The 16,001-nt window shown below is 40.1% G+C and overlaps 1 pseudogene; it reads left to right on the forward strand.

Annotated features, from left to right (window-relative positions):
• The first annotated feature begins 2,031 nt into the window (after window positions 1–2,031).
• On the forward strand, window positions 2,032–15,820 carry LOC117525786 (annotated as a pseudogene).
• Window positions 15,821–16,001: the final 181 nt, after the last annotated feature.

Consider the following 16,001-nt stretch of genomic DNA (forward strand, 5'->3'; position numbering starts at 1 on the left):
TTTAAATCTCAATATGCTTATCATTAAAGCTTTTTCGGGCCCTTTTTTCTGTCATTGTTGATGAGTAATCTGTAGGTTGTCATTTCAGATTTGTGTAAATTCCATCAAGCAAATAATTCTTCATTTAGTGCTGCTTCACACTGCTGAGCTCTGTGCCCTCTGTGGAAATATTAAATTAAATTCTGTCCCGTGATGAGGCACAAAACAGATGTGACCCGCTCCTGACATCTGCTTCATAAAAAGGAACATTGTCCTTTCTGTTTGCCACGCCTTCAGTGACCTTTGAACCTTCACAACTGAGACACAGAGGTCAGCGTCATGTCATTTTTTTTAATTTAACCTTTATTAGGTAAGTTATTAAGAAAAAAAAAAATCTTATTTACAATAACGACCATTGTCTTATTTCCCCGAACGGGAGGAAAAAAATATCGAAATTATATATTATTTATTATATAATTCAAATCACATATTAGAATCCGAGCGTTTAAAACATTGGCAGCAATAAAGTTCAGTATTTGTTTTATACAGTTAAGTGGCGCCATCTACTGTCTGAAAATAGCAATGCCTTGGTTTGTTATGCAAAGTTATTGAACACTTTTCAAAGTAATTATTGTAGGAAAAAATTATTTATTTTCTTTTTTTTGACGAAATTTTCTCGTGGAGTTTTAGTCAGCTAAAGGGATTATATGATGCACATTCCAACAAACTAATGTACAGCAGCAGTTTTCTTCAACGCAAATGTTGATTGTGTAGATGAAAATTTTAAAATATTCTGAAAACTTCTCATCTTAAACTGTTGTTTTTTTTTTCTGTTGCTAGATATTCTGCAATACATTAAAACGTAGTAAAATAAATAATAATTCAAACAAAGCGTGCAGTGATGTCCTTTATTAATGGTTCATAATGACTCTTTTTTTGTAAAGGGTGAGGAAGTGTTTTAAAGAAATTTATTGAAATTGGATTCACAAATGTTTCTTTGTTTGATTATTAAAAAGTATCTTGATTTCTTTAGTTATGCTGCCTGGTGCAACACAAACTTGCTGATCACTGTCATGAAAATGATTGTCTAAACCTCTTACAGACTTTCAAAGTAAGAAACCTAAAAGGAGGAGGAGTTCATTCATTCATGGAAATTACATTTTGAGCAGCTTGTATTTTATTTTATTTTTTTTAAATAGCAGATTCAGTGTACCTAAAACTTTGTCACTAAGGGTCCTTAGGCAAGGTCCTTTAATCCCCTAGTTGTCCCTGGTGTGTCGTGAGCGCCTTGCATGGCAGCAGCCTGACATCGGTGTGTTAGTGTGAATGTGAGGCATCACTGTAAAGTGCTTTGAGCTTCTGATCCAGATGAAGTGCTATATAAATGAACTGTTAAACTGTTGGTTACAGAGCTGACCGTGAGGACAAAAAAGGGAAACGTAAAAAAAAATGGTAAATGTTAACTTGTTTTGGATTTTCAGTTTTTAAATGTATTAAATACGAGTTTTAGGGCCACATTGAATCTTTTTTTTTTTTTTTTTTTGGACTTCGAGAATAAAGTCGTAATATTACGAGAATAAAGTCGTAATACTGCGAGAAAAAAGGTCGTGATATTACAAGAATAAAGTCGTAATTTTACGAGAAAAAAAAGTCGTAATAAAAAAAGTCGAAATATTATATTATGGCTTTATTCTCGTAATATTAGGACTTTATTTCTGGTAAAATTACGAATTTATTTTCTAAAATTACGACTTTATTCTCATAATATTACGACTTTTTTTCTCGTAAATTACGACTTTATTCTCGAAGTCTTAAAATTACGACTTATTCTTAGTCTAAAAAAAAAATTCAATGTGGCCCTAAAACGCCGTCGTAATTATATTATTTTATTTATTCTGAAATTTATGTTTGGTTGCATCATGGAGCACGCGACGAGAGGGCGTTTCGTACCCTTAAGACACGCCCCTCTAAAAATCTCATTCGTCGTGGGAAAACTAAAGTAGGCGTGTCCGCACATGCGCACTCAGCTGCTGAGCCGGTGTTTACGGAAAAATGGCGTCTTCCACAGTCCGTCTGACAGCACGCTGGCGAACTGCTGTAGTTTTTACTGGATGTAGACGCCAGTTTTCATCATTTTTCTTCGTCAGACATGGAGAGGTTCTTACAGGGAGGACAGTGGACATGGTTCGGGTCGGGTCAGTCGGTGCTGCGAGCTTTGGAGGACTGAAAAAGCGGTGACATTGAGCAAACTGATCGGTGAGATACGGCTAACTGAGCTGAGCATTAGCGGTGTGTTTGGAGTCAAAGTTGTGTTTAATCATACAAAAATAACAATTTGGCTAACAGCAAAATTTATATTTATTTGTATGAGCAATGTGGGGGGTGCTCCGGGAGTACGGGGTCCTTTGCTAAGGGCTATCCGGTCCCTGTACGACCACAGCAGGAGCTTGGTTCGCATTGCCGATAGTTAGTCAAACCTGTTTCCAGTGCACGTTGGCCTCCGCCAGGGCTGCCCTTTGTCACCGGTTCTGTTCATTATTTTTATGGACAGAATTTCTAGGCGCAGCCATGGTGTAGAGGGGGTCTGGTTTGGGAACCACAGAATCTCTCTCTCTGTTTGCGGACGATGTGGTTCTGTTGGCTTCGTCAAATCAGGACCTTCAGCGTGCACTGGGGCGGTTTGCAGCCGAGTGTGAGGGTCCGGGATGAAGATCAGCACCTCCAAATCTGAGGCCATGGTTCTCGACCGGTAAAAGGTGCTTTGCCCTCTTCAGGTCAGTGGAGTGTCCTTTGCCTCAAGTGGAGGAGTTTAAGTATCTCGGGGTCTTGTTCCCGAGTGAGGGACGGATGGAGCGTGAGATCGATAGACGGATCGGTGCAGCATCTTGCAGTGATGCGGTCCCTATATCGGCCCGTCATGGTGACGAGAGAGCTGAGTAGGGGGGCAAAGCTCTCGATTTACCGATTGATCTACGTTCCGGTCCTCACCTATGGTCATGAGATTTCGCTCATGACCGAAAGAACAAGATCGCGAGTACAAGCGGCCGAGATGAGTTTCCTCCGCAGGGTGGCTTGGCGCTCCCTTAGAGATAGGGGTGAGGAGCTCGGTCACTCGGGAGGAGCTCGGAGTCGAGCCGCTGCTCCTCCACATCGAAAGGAGTTCAGTTGAGGTGGCTTGGGCATCTTTTCCAGATGCCCCCTGGACGCCTCGCTGGAGAGGTGTTCCGGGCACGTCCCATCGGGAGGAGGCCCCGGGGAAGACCCAGGACACGCTGGAGGGACTACATCTCTCGGCTGGCTTGGGAACGCCTTGGGGTTCCCCCGGAGGAGCTGGGGGACGTGTGTGTGGATCGGGAGGTCTGGGCGGCTTTGCTTGATCTGCAGCCCTCGCAACCCGACTCCGGATAAAGCGGAAGAAAATGGATGGATGGGATGGATGGATGGGGATGTACGAGCAATGATTTATAATTTCGGTCACAGTATGGCAGGAAATGACTAAAACCAAAGTATTACCAAGGAATTAGCCAACAAGGGATTAACTACAATTTAATGTGTTACTAAAATATTTGGGTCGCATGGTGCGTTTCTGGGCATGAGGTCCTTCAGCACTATTTTTAAAACTTATACACCACATTACAAATCAATACTTCCAACTCTTTAACTTGCGGAAGTCCTGACAGTTATGATTTTTTTTTTTTTAATTTGCTCAGTGTTAAAGATAGGGATTTCCTGACACTGCCCTTCGACCTATGACCTTGGAAATTGAATCACTTCTTGCCTATCAGGATATGGATCTTGAGTAAAAATTTCATAACAATATATGAAAAATTGTGGGCTCCAGGCTGTTTACAAACGGTGCACAAACAATCAAAACTCCAACTTTCCTCCTCCAAAAGATTATCTTTGGAAAATCTGTTTACCAAATAACCTTACTAGTTGTGTGACTACTTCTTCCTAAACACACATTTTAACCATTTTGGTGTATTCACCGTCAAAGCCCATAAAAAACACTGATTTCACCTAGAAAAAAACAGTTTCCCCCATTCATTTCATAGAGAGCCTTGAGGGGCGTCACCTTACATGATGTCATCAAAGTCCACATTCCTCAAGCTTCATGTTCCTGAGCATTCATCAGCAGCAGGTGAAATCAGGGTAAGTTCCCCATGTTCATGACTTAACTTCTCAGGGCACATGGTACCAAAAATAAAACAGTACATCATATTTCCATAATTCTTCATTTAGAATAGTTGGCTCATTTGACATTTTATTTACCCCCAGTGACTGGAGAAGGCCACGACCACGTTTCACTGGCTGGAACAGATAAATGTTTACTTCTGACAAGTGAGGAAGGGTTTTGATGTCTGCCTGGGTGGTTGTCTTCCAGCACTTAAGGCATTTCTCTCGTGGTCGATGCAGTGGCACAGTGCATGCTTATACACTGGCTATTCACTCATACAGGTTGAAATGAGTCAGTGGGTGATCAACGCCAACACACGTTGGTATTTTCGACAAAGGTGATGTAACGTCATGTTTCTTAATACCATCATGTCACTTATTCATGTAATAACATTACGATTTGATCCAGATGTGTTGCCATAATCTGAGGCTGACATCGCTAAATAAATACACCTGTGAGGGAAAACGACCACTTACTGATCAAAACAGATTCCTTTCTTCTTGCATATCTCCATGACATAATCTGCTTTTATCCGGAGTTGGTCATTGTGTATCGCATTTTGTTCGCAGCTTTTAGAAGTCAGCCTTTCCACACGAGCAGCGCGGTGACAAACAAGGATTACTACGAACTCTTAGGCGTCCCTCGTACTGCCTCACAGAAGGACATCAAGAAGGCCTACTATCAGGTCAGCCACATGCGCCTACACTTCATCTTTTTTTCTTCTCTCTTTCTTCTTTCCGATAAAATATGATGAGAGACACAATAAGGGTGTGTGTATGTGTGCATGTAAAATTATAGAATTGTGTGTATGCAAGTCAGGAGTGTTAGGACATGCACTTTGTTTGTATTCTCCTCATTTGTCAAATTTGGCTTCAATCTTTGCTTATTTTGTTCTGCAGATGGCAAAGAAGTGGCACCCGGACACAAACCCAGATGACCCAGACGCCAAGGAAAAGTTTGCAAAGTTGGCTGAAGCCTATGAGGTAGAGGGAAAATCTGTTTTGCTTTGTTTGTTTTTTCCTCTAACAGCAGTGACTGTAGCCTTTTAACTAAAAACAAAAAAGGAATTCCTGTTCCGTTGTGTATTTCCTCTCTTACTTTTCCATTTAGGGTTGGTGACCCACAGGGAGTGCACCTTTTTGTTGCCATAAAACACCAATATGAAGTCCCATTAACTTTTGAACTTAAAGTCTTAACCATTTATCTTGAACAGTTTGTTTTCCAAGAGTGTGTGTAATCTCATCTGGAGTAGAAGTGTACAGTCTGGCTTCGCTCAAAATGTACCCCAGATTATACACCAGTCTAGGCTGTTTTGTCCCCTGGGGTACATTGAGGGTTAGGTCAGATTTTACAGTCTTGGAAGTGGATAACCTGAGCTGCCTCACTGGTTCCTGTTTTTTGTGAAGGTGCTGAGTGATGAAGTGAAAAGGAAACAGTATGATACTTATGGAGCAGCGGGCTTTGACCCAAACCATGCTGAAGCTGGCCAGCAGCAGTACTACAGGGCGAGTAGCACAACGATGGACCCAGAGGAACTCTACAGGAAAATATTGGAGAGTTTGCTGGAGGCATGGGCTTTGGAGACATCAACAGCATGTTTGACCACAGACCTGAGGTAGGAACCGTGTCTCTGTAGAACCTAAATGAGACGTGTGTGTGGTTGTTTAATTAGAACTTTTTTGATGTTGTAAATTGAGGTATGCTAACATTTCCTCAGTTTGTGATGGAGCTGACATTCATGGAGGCGGCGAAGGGTGCCAAAAAGGAGATCAGAGTTAACTTTGAAGATGACTGTCCAAGGTGTGGGGGGCACTGGCGGTGAGCCGGGCACCAAAGTGTCCAAATGCCACTACTGCAACGGCACTGGAATGGTGAGTTTGAGTCAGAGAGGTGTTGACAGAGTGTTGAGATATTTGTCATTTACGCTGCTCCACACTCTGCTGGCCAACATGTGGGTCACCGCATCTTTACGGCAAACCTGATCTCGGTGTGAACCTACGTCTCTCTGCAGGAGTCGAGCACCACGGGACCATTTACGATGCGCCTCACATGTCGGCGCTGCGGTGGGAAAGGGCTTTCTTCATTATCACACCCTGCGGTCTGTGTCAAGGAGCATGTCAGCTCATGCAGAGGCGGACGGTCACCGTGGCCCGTACCATCCGGTAGGTTTTCTGGAACATTTGGCAAGTCAGAGTTTGTAGACGTAATAAAATTCACACCAAATACATTAATGCTGAAATCTTTGTTTTACTTCCTCCTGCTCAGGAGTAGAAGATGGTCAGACGGTGGCTGTGACGGTCGAGAGTAAAACAAATCCTTGTTACATTCAGAGTGAGTTTCTGTGATATTAAGACCCAATAACCATATTCTCTTTACTCATTTCTTATTCTCATCAAGTGTTTAACATGTAACGTATCCTTTGAAACAAGCAAACGTAAGCGGAGTATCGCCACTTTAGAGGTTGACGTTGGGTCACGTTTGGTGCCTTCAGGTGCAGCAGAGTCCATTGTTCAGGCAGTTTGGAGCAGATATCCACTCCGATGTTTTTATCTCTGTGGCTCAGGCCATCCTGGGTGGCACAGTCACTGCCCAGGGGCTCCACAGCACCATCAGCTTAGCGGTGAGCTAATAGCATAACACACGCAAAACATGTCCCAGGTTCTTCATCGGAATAACGTGTTGGCCGTGACACAGGCGAGTTAAAAGTTTTTACCTGCAGGTTTAGAACTGCACAGCGTTTAGTATGGGTGTATTTTTGACATTTACTTGAGGTATCACTTACACTTCGTATCAAGGTAAAACTTGATGCATAAGGTTAGTAACACATTGGACATGAGGCACATTTCAGTTCCGATTTTGGCCAACGGGTGTCAGTCGACACAAATCCAGTGCACCATTTGTTTGTTTAAAGGTGTCATTTTTTAAAATGGCAAATTTGGGTCTAAACCACTTTATGTCCACATCTGTACCTGCTTTGTTAAACAGTTTGAATGAATAGTGGGAATATCAGGATATTTGACTAATGAATCTAAATCAGTGACTATGTTGATCTCAGGAAAATGTCCAACAGAACTTGAAAGAGAGGTACTTTTTAAATGGACTACCAAAGGATTAAAATATTTAGGTGTCATTACCCCCCCCCCCAGCTCTCTAAACAAGGTCACTGACCCTAAAGAGATTCCCTCCTTTGCACAGTGATCTATTCAACAATTCAGTGTTACAAACCAAAACTATGATACATACACTTTTCTTTCCTTTATATTTGAGATCCTTGACCATGAAAACATGCCACTAGAACTTGGAATCACTTTTATGTCTTTATTAGTTCAAAGGTTATTGTATAAAAATGATTTTTCGGTAATGGCGGTTTTCTTCTGGATCTAGCTCCATAACATTTGAAGCTACATCAAATTTGATGACACCTTACTGGATCAGTACAGATTCAGCTACAATTTGGTGTTAGTTGTGCATCTCTAGCTTCATTGTCACCTCACACTGACACATTTTCTATTTTCCCTATATTTTTGCATATTCTGGCTCACCAGATCTGGAATCCGGATCCGATCATCACCAAACTTTGTGTTTGATAGAACATTTGACTATGTACACCCTAATTTTTTTCAAGCCTTTCTGCCTGTTTTTGTGGAGCTAGAAACTAGACTGTCAAAATTCCCCCTATCCCGCAATGGTGAAGAATCCTTTAAAAAATTCCTGGATCCGGATTAAAGTTACCTAATTTTAAAACATACTATTGGGCAGCACAATTTAGGGCTGTAGTATTATGGATTGCCAAAGAAACATACTGTGTGATTGGGAATGGAGCAAAATGCAAGTAAAAATGTACCTTTGGAAGCAGTTCCTTTCTTGATGGAGAAGGCACAGAAGAAAGCTTTGATACATAATGAATGGATCAGGAGAACACTGAAAATATGGACTTTAAAATGTCAAACTCCATCTGTAGGGCTATTAAATGGCAGCAAATCCAGAATTTTTACCATCTGTTATGGATGTAGCTGGTGACAACAAAGGGTTAGTGTACAGTAGTGTTCAGAATAATGGTAGTGCTATGTGACTAAAAAGATTAATCCGGGTTTTGAGTATATTTCTTATTGTTACATTGAAAACAAGGTACCAGTAGATTCAGTAGATTCTCACAAATCCAACAAGACCAAGCATTCATGATATGCACACTCCTAAGGCTATGAAATTGTGCTATTAGTAAAAAGTAGAAAAGGGGGTGATCACAATAATAGTAGCATCTGCTGTTGATGCTACAAACTCAAAACTATTATGTTCAAACTGCTTTTTTTTTTTAGCAATCCTGTGAATCACTAAACTAGTATTCAGTTGTATAATCACAGTTTTTCATGATTTCTTCACATGTGCGAGGCATTCATTTTGTTGGTTCGAACCAAGATTTTGCTCATTTACTAGTGTGCTTGGGGTCATTGTCTTGTTGAAACACCCATTTCAAGGGCATGTCCTCTTCAGCATAAGACAACATGACCTCTTCAAGTATTTCGACATATCCATATGATCCATGATACCTGGTATGTGATATATAGGCCCAACACCATAGTAGGAGAAACAGGCCCATATCATGATGCTTGCCCACCATGCTTCACTGTCTTCACTGTGAACTGTGGCTTGAATTCAGAGTTTGGGGGTCATCTCACAAACTGTCTGCGGCCCTTGGACCCAAAAAGAACAATTTTACTCTCATCACTCCACAAAATATTCCTCCATTTCTCTTTAGGCCAGTTGATATGTTCTTTGGCAAATTTGAACCTCTTCTGCACATGTCTTTTATTTAACAGAGGGACCTTTGCGGGGGATTCTTGCAAATAAATTAGCTTCACACAGGCGTCTTCTAACTGTCACAGCACTTACAGGTAACTCCAGACTATCTTGATCATCCTGGAGCTGATCAATGGGTGAGCCTTTGCCATTTTGGTTATTCTTCTATCCATTTTGATGGTTTTCTGTTTTCTTCCATGTGTCTCTGTTTTTTTTTTGTCCATTTTAAAGCATTGGAGATCATTGTAGATGAACAGCCTATAACACTATGTAAACAATTTTTGTTCCTGGCTTCTAAGTGTTATATTTCAACTGCTTAGTCTAAAGTCTATGGAAAAATGACTACATTCAGCACAAACTTTGATTTTATTTTTTTTAACATTCTAGAAAGTTCTAAAAGTTTCTTGAAATTCTAGATAATTCTGGAAACTTCTAGAAAATTCTGGACAGTTCTAGCAGTTGAAGAATTTCTAGAAGACTACTCAGCAGTAGTGAAGCCGAATCGAGAATATCTTGAAAAACAGACAAATTTCAAAATATCATTGTCCTGATCACAGAAGCAAAGTTTCTGTGGAATAACAGCTATTTTCTATTTATTTAAGGCATAACAGGTTAGGAAAACACACTGTGTACCCAGGAACAAAACAAAAATAAAATTTGTTACATAGTGTAATTTTTTTGCACCTGCGTATAAGTTTTCCCCTCTCCAATCAACTTTTTAATCAAACTATGCTGTTTCTTCTGAACAATGTCTTGAATGTCCCATTTTCCTCAGGCTTTCAAAGAGAAAAGCATGTTCAACAGGTGCTGGCTTCATCCTTGAATAGGGGACACCTGATTCACACCTGTTTGTTCCACAAAATTGACAAACTCACTGACTGAATGCCACACTACTATTATTGTGAACACCCCCTTTTCTACTCTTTTTACTAATAGCCCAATTTCATAGCTTTAAGAGTGTGCATATGAATGCTTGGTCTTGTTGGATTTGTGAGAATCTACTGAATCTACTGGTACCTTGTTTCCCATGTAACAATAAGAAATATACTCAAAACCCGGGTTAATCTTTTTAGTCACATAGCACTACTATTATTCCTGAACACTACTGTATGTAGCCCAACTGTTTAAGGAATGAACCACGAAATCCTTTGAAGAACTGAGAAAGGAAATTAATCTGCTAGCTCATGACTTTTTTTTATAACTATGACACAATCTCAGTGAAAACAAAAGTGGGAACTGGAAACAAATATAATAGAAGATGGAAAATGGGAAGAAACATTCAAAGCAGGTCCTTAGACTAACAGCCCACATGGAGGGAATTTGAGTGGGAAATAAAAATGGGTTACTTTAACACACCGTCTGTCACTTCAAAATACAGTAACACATCAGAACTATGTTGAAGGGGATCTACGAGGTCTGTCAATAAAGTATAGGTCCTTTTTTATTTTTTTCAAAAACTATATGGATTTCATTCATATGTTTTTAAGTCAGACATGCTTGAACCCTCGTGCGCATGCGTGGGTTTTTCCACGCCTGTCGGTGACGTCATTCGCCTTTGAGCACTCCTTGTGGGAGGAGTTGTCCAGCCCCTTGTCGGAATTCCTTTGTCTGAGAAGTTGCTGAGAGACTGGCGCTTTGTTTGATCAAAATTTTTTCTAAACCTGTGAGACACATCGAAGTGGACACGGTTCGAAAAATTAAGCTGGTTTTCAGTGAAAATTTTAACGGCTGATGAGAGATTTTGAGGTGATACTGTCGCTTTAAGGACTTCCCACAGAGCGAGACGTCGTGCAGCGGTCCCTGTGCCACCGCACCGCGCCGGCTGCGTCCCGACGCGCGGACCTGTCCGCACGTCTTTAATTAAAAAAATCTCCTTTAACAGTGGAATATCCGGATAAAATGCTGAAACCGACTTCTTCTGAAACTTCTCAGTTCTCACGACGTCCTGGATCGATAGAGCCTGAAATGTGGAGGTTTTCAGCTTGAAACAGGCTGACGACGGCGCCTGAGAGCACTGCGCGGACGTCTCGCACCGTGGAAGTCCTTAAAGCGACAGTATCACCTCAAAATCTCTCATCAGCTGTTAAAATTTTCACCGAAACCAGCTTAATTTTTCAAACCGTGTCCACTTCGATGTGTCTCACAGGTTTAGAAAAAATTTTGATCAAACAAAGCGCCAGTCTCTCAGCAACTTCTCAGACAAAGGAATTCCGACGAGGGGCTGGACGACTCCTCCCACAAGGAGTGCTCAAAGGCGAATGACGTCACCGACAGGCGTGGAAAAACCCACGCATGCGCACGAGGGTTCAAGCATGTCTGACGTAAAAACATGAATGAAATCCATATAGTTTTTGAAAAAAATAAAAAAGGACCTATACTTTATTGACAGACCTCGTAGATTAGTCAGGGACCACACACGCACACACATTTTGGATTGTCCAAAGCTACTGTTTTTTTTTTGGTTTTTTTTTGAAGGATATTCAAAGGAATTAAACAGATTTTGCATATCAGTTTTACTTGGATCCAGCACTTTACATATAAGGACTACTTCCTGATGGTATGAGAAATGGAAAATTGATTTATGTGTTGTAAATTCTGCTTTAATTGCAAAGAAAACAATAACTGCTACCTGGATGAAACCAGAACTCCCAGTATAAGACCTTTATTCCAGAGACAGGATAAAGGTCTTTATTATGCAGAAAGTCACAGGTTTGCTGATATATGGGCACCAGTGATACAGACATTACCAGACCTCTAATCACCTGTTTTTTTTTTTTTTTTTTTTCTCTCTCTCTCCTCTGTTGGTTTTATCATTTTAAGTGTTATTTTGGTCTTGTATATTTGTATTGATATCTGCCTTCTTACGGAGCCCACCTAGGGACATGGTGGTTAATTTTTTTTGGCCTAGATTATTGCGTCCCTCGCAATACTTTTGCATTCCCTCGCAATAACTTTTGCATCCATATTTCCAGCTGGCGACACACAGGTTCGTTTGAATTGTTGGATGGCTTGCACATCATGGATAACCAGAACTTGATTAAGGACTCTGAAGCGTATTTGAAAGAAAAATGGTCTGTTTTCGGTGGAGATATGATGCCCTAGAAGATGCCGTGCGCTTTATTTGGGGGGAACTCCGAGGCTCTGGAAGCCTGCATAGCTACTGAGTACAGGTGTTGCTACTTACTATCACTGTTGTATAATAAACTGTATACATATGGAGTCTACAGCTGTTCAAGTTGCAGGAACTTACTCCCTCATCTCACGGGGTCCCATTCCCCGTGAATCCTGGTGCCGTGTGAGTGTGTGTGTGCGCTCATATATGCGTTCATTCTCCCCCCACCTGACTCAATGTAATACGCTTCAGAGTCTTAATGATGTTCTGGTTATCCATGATGTGCAATCCATCCAAACGATTTCAACAAACTGGGTGTCACCAGGCTGGAATATGGACTCAAAAGTTATTGCGAGGGAACGCAAAAGGTATTGTGAGGGGAATGCAATAATTTGGGCCCAAAAAAATTCACCATGTCCCTAGGCGGGCTCCGTAGCTTCTCTATGAAGGTATTTGTTTACTTTAACTTATTTTTGACATATGCGGCTCCTTTGTTGTTTTTGTTGTCATGTGTTATATTGAAAATTAAAAGTAAGTTAAAAAAAAAAAAAAAACACTTTTCAGTATGCCGGTGTCCAAAAGCTTTCAACTAGTTTATCAGAGTTTAAAAAAAAAAGACTTTATATTTTTTTCCCAAAAAAAAAAGCATTTCATAAAAAAAAAAAAAAAAAAAAAAAAATGTTATTGGAGAATTCTTTTTTGACTATGTTGATATTTTCCCCCCCTATGTCAGATTCCTCCTGGTTTGCCAGGGGTGACCAGGTGATCCGGCTGCAGGGAAAGGGCATTTTTAAGCAGTTAAACAACTACAGGAGCGCTTACGGGGATCACTACGCCCACATCAAAGTCAAGGTGCCCAAGTAAGAGCCCACCCTACTGGATTATATTACTGTAAGGCCTTTTTAATGGGTTTTAGAAGTGATACATCCCTTTTCTGATGGTTGAACCACAATCAGTTTGAGAGGAACCAAGGACATGCGTGTACATAGCTGAGGTCAGGCACCACACCAGGCTCATGGAAACTGCAAGAATCACTTTCCACTGTTTCTAAGTTTTTTGTTTTTAATAGAACCAGCACCTTGTAAATACATTCAGTGTTTGATAATTATTTTTAAATCAACAAAATAGCCAAATATGAATTTTTGTTAAACTGTTGGGTAAAGACTTTTTTTTATTATTATTATTAGTAACATCCAATCAAAGACCATCTTTCTCTTCTCAGTCTGTTCAGACCAAAAGAAACAGTTTACTCAAGTTCTGTGCCTCATACAATAAATAACATTAATTAGCCCGTTAGCTTCTGCTTGCTGATACATAATACACATTCATTTTGCTTTGTGTTGCCTTGAAGCAATAGCACCATGTTTCAAAATAAATGTAACTAATAGGCTGGTTCGATTTATGTGTGTCTTTGTTGTATTTTTTTCCTCTTGATTCATTGTTGGACAGATGCAATTTGTAGATTAGAAAATAGTTTTCATTTGTAGCCTTATCACAAAATGAATCCAGAGGGTGGCTTATTATGTTTACAAATGACAGTTTTAATGAAATAGTCTGCCTTATTATTCTTATTTTATTTTTTTAATTATTGGAACTTGATGGTCATTTAAGGTTTTCTGTTACTTTGTACAAGTAAAATAACTCCTTAATTAGCCTCTTATTGTTGGTGGCATTTCTGTGGAAATTGCTTTAAAAAAAGTCATAAAATGTTGAACTGAAAATCAGTTCATCAAATAAATAAGAATTAATGGAACAAATACTGTGTGTAAACTCAGGACTATGAGCTGTTTGTGAGAAGTGATTGGGGGGCCGTTTGTTTTTGCAGGAAGTTGACGCGTCGGCAAGCGCTCTCTGATGTTGAGTTTTGCTGAGGAGGACACGGACGTCCAGGGGACGGTCACAGGCGTCAGCGCTTCTCAAGGTCCCGATTATAGTTCAACTCACCCACACAAGAAAAACATCAAGAAACATTTACTGCAGACATGATCTGTAAAGTCACTGAGCTGACTGTGTGTTTGTGACCAACAGGGGGCAGCAGGCACATCAGGAATCGAAGGTGGAGAGCAGCAGGAGGAGGGGCAGCAGCAGGAGGAGAGGAGGAGGTTTCTTCTCTAAAGTGAAGAGGACTGCTGTTTGGTTGACATTCAGGTGGGAGCTTCTGACTCCTTTCAGCATTGATGTATGCCGCCCCCCCCCCCCCCCCCAAAAAAAAAAAAAAAAATCTGGTCTTCATCAGCTTCTGCTGAACATGTTTTTAGTTTAATTCTGTACTATCACAATGAGATCAGTGAATTAAAACATATCATGGTTAAATTTCTCCAACTTTTTTTTATCATTCATTATGCATTAACTCAAGTCTGTTTCAGAGGGGTATTGGTTTTTTTAACCATTTTAAGTGAATTTTGAAACTTTATAATGTATAATCACCCACACACTCTGACAGAATTTTTTAATATTTACTGTTAAAAATCAAATGGCCTAAATGTGATTCTGTCTTTATGGATCTGTTTTAAAAGCAACAAAAAAGTATAATTAATCCAGTCACAGGTGAGTGCTTTGAAAATAATTATTAAATACATCTATCTTTAATATAAAATTCAAAGCCGAAAGTTGACGGTTAAGTCACCATGTCTTAAAGGGGTCATTGTGCAAATTTTTTTTTTCGTTATGTTTAAATACTCGTGTTTGGGGCTCCGTACTGAACATGTCCAACAGTATTTTATTTTATTATTATTATTATTATTTTATATATATATATATATATAAATTTTCTGTGAGTTTACAACTCTTTGTCTCAGGGTGGATGTTGTTGCTATGACCTGGCCATCACAGAGACTTATTTTTCTCAGTAGCATGAAGAAATAATGGACAAACCATAATTCTCTGGGACCGTTTGATCGCAGCGGGACCACTGAAAGAGGGGAACGGACCTGACAGCCCCACATTTAGTAGCTTGTTCAAGGAGTGAAATTACATATATTTTGATTTAGACTGTTGTCTCATTCGTGCGTAAATATGACTGAAATTTAATTTGACCTCCTTCCAGTTTCCAGCATGTCTGAGTTATTTGAAATACTGAATTTACACCTTAATCTTCAAAAATTTATATTGCTATACATTTTGTTAAACATGAACAGTTGTACGAAACATAATTTGTTAGTATTTGAACTGCAAAAATGCAATTTTTAAATTTATTTATTTATTTGTGGTCCAAAACTGATATTTGTGTCTGGATCCTATCCTCGGACACTATACAAGTATGTGGACTGATCCTTATTTTGTTTTCTCAGGGAGGCGTAATGGCAGATGATTCTCGGCACGCTAGTACGCGTTGTTATATCATAAAATCTGTTGCTGCGTGAATCTGAATATAAGAAACTTTTACCAAAGTAAAACCAAAGTATTCACAGGACAAACTGATTTAATTACATCAGATTTTCATTTCATCTGTTTGTCTCATCTCCAGGCTGAAAATCGCAACAACAAAAAGCTTCTGCCTTCAGTGGTTTGGGAGTTTCTTTTAAGGACGATGAGGCATTACGCGGCACAGCGTGCGTTGACGCAGTCACACGTCACTGAACCAGACCCAGACACCAGGACCAATGACTCAGTCCTCCAGGAAGTCCAGGAAGAGAAGCTCAACGGTGCCTCTAAAAGGGTGACCTGCAGAGGGTGCCACTGTGGCTTAATTGTTTCTTGGTTACTGTGTTTTGAATATTTGTTGCTCAGTTCCACAAGTGCAGTACAGGCACTAAAAGGTTCCCTAGAAAGTCCCGTTTTTTGCACTGGATTGTACTACAGTGATACAGAATGTACAACTGTTGACGGCCGTCTGTCAAGAAACGCCAACCTCTGTGGATGCTAACAGAAGTGAGTGGTTTCTGCCAAAGTGTTATAAGTTTTTGCCGCCATCTAGTATTGAGGGTGTCAAATTGC

This window comes from Thalassophryne amazonica, chromosome 15 (assembly GCF_902500255.1).
Source record: "Thalassophryne amazonica chromosome 15, fThaAma1.1, whole genome shotgun sequence".
Taxonomy (NCBI): domain Eukaryota; kingdom Metazoa; phylum Chordata; class Actinopteri; order Batrachoidiformes; family Batrachoididae; genus Thalassophryne; species Thalassophryne amazonica.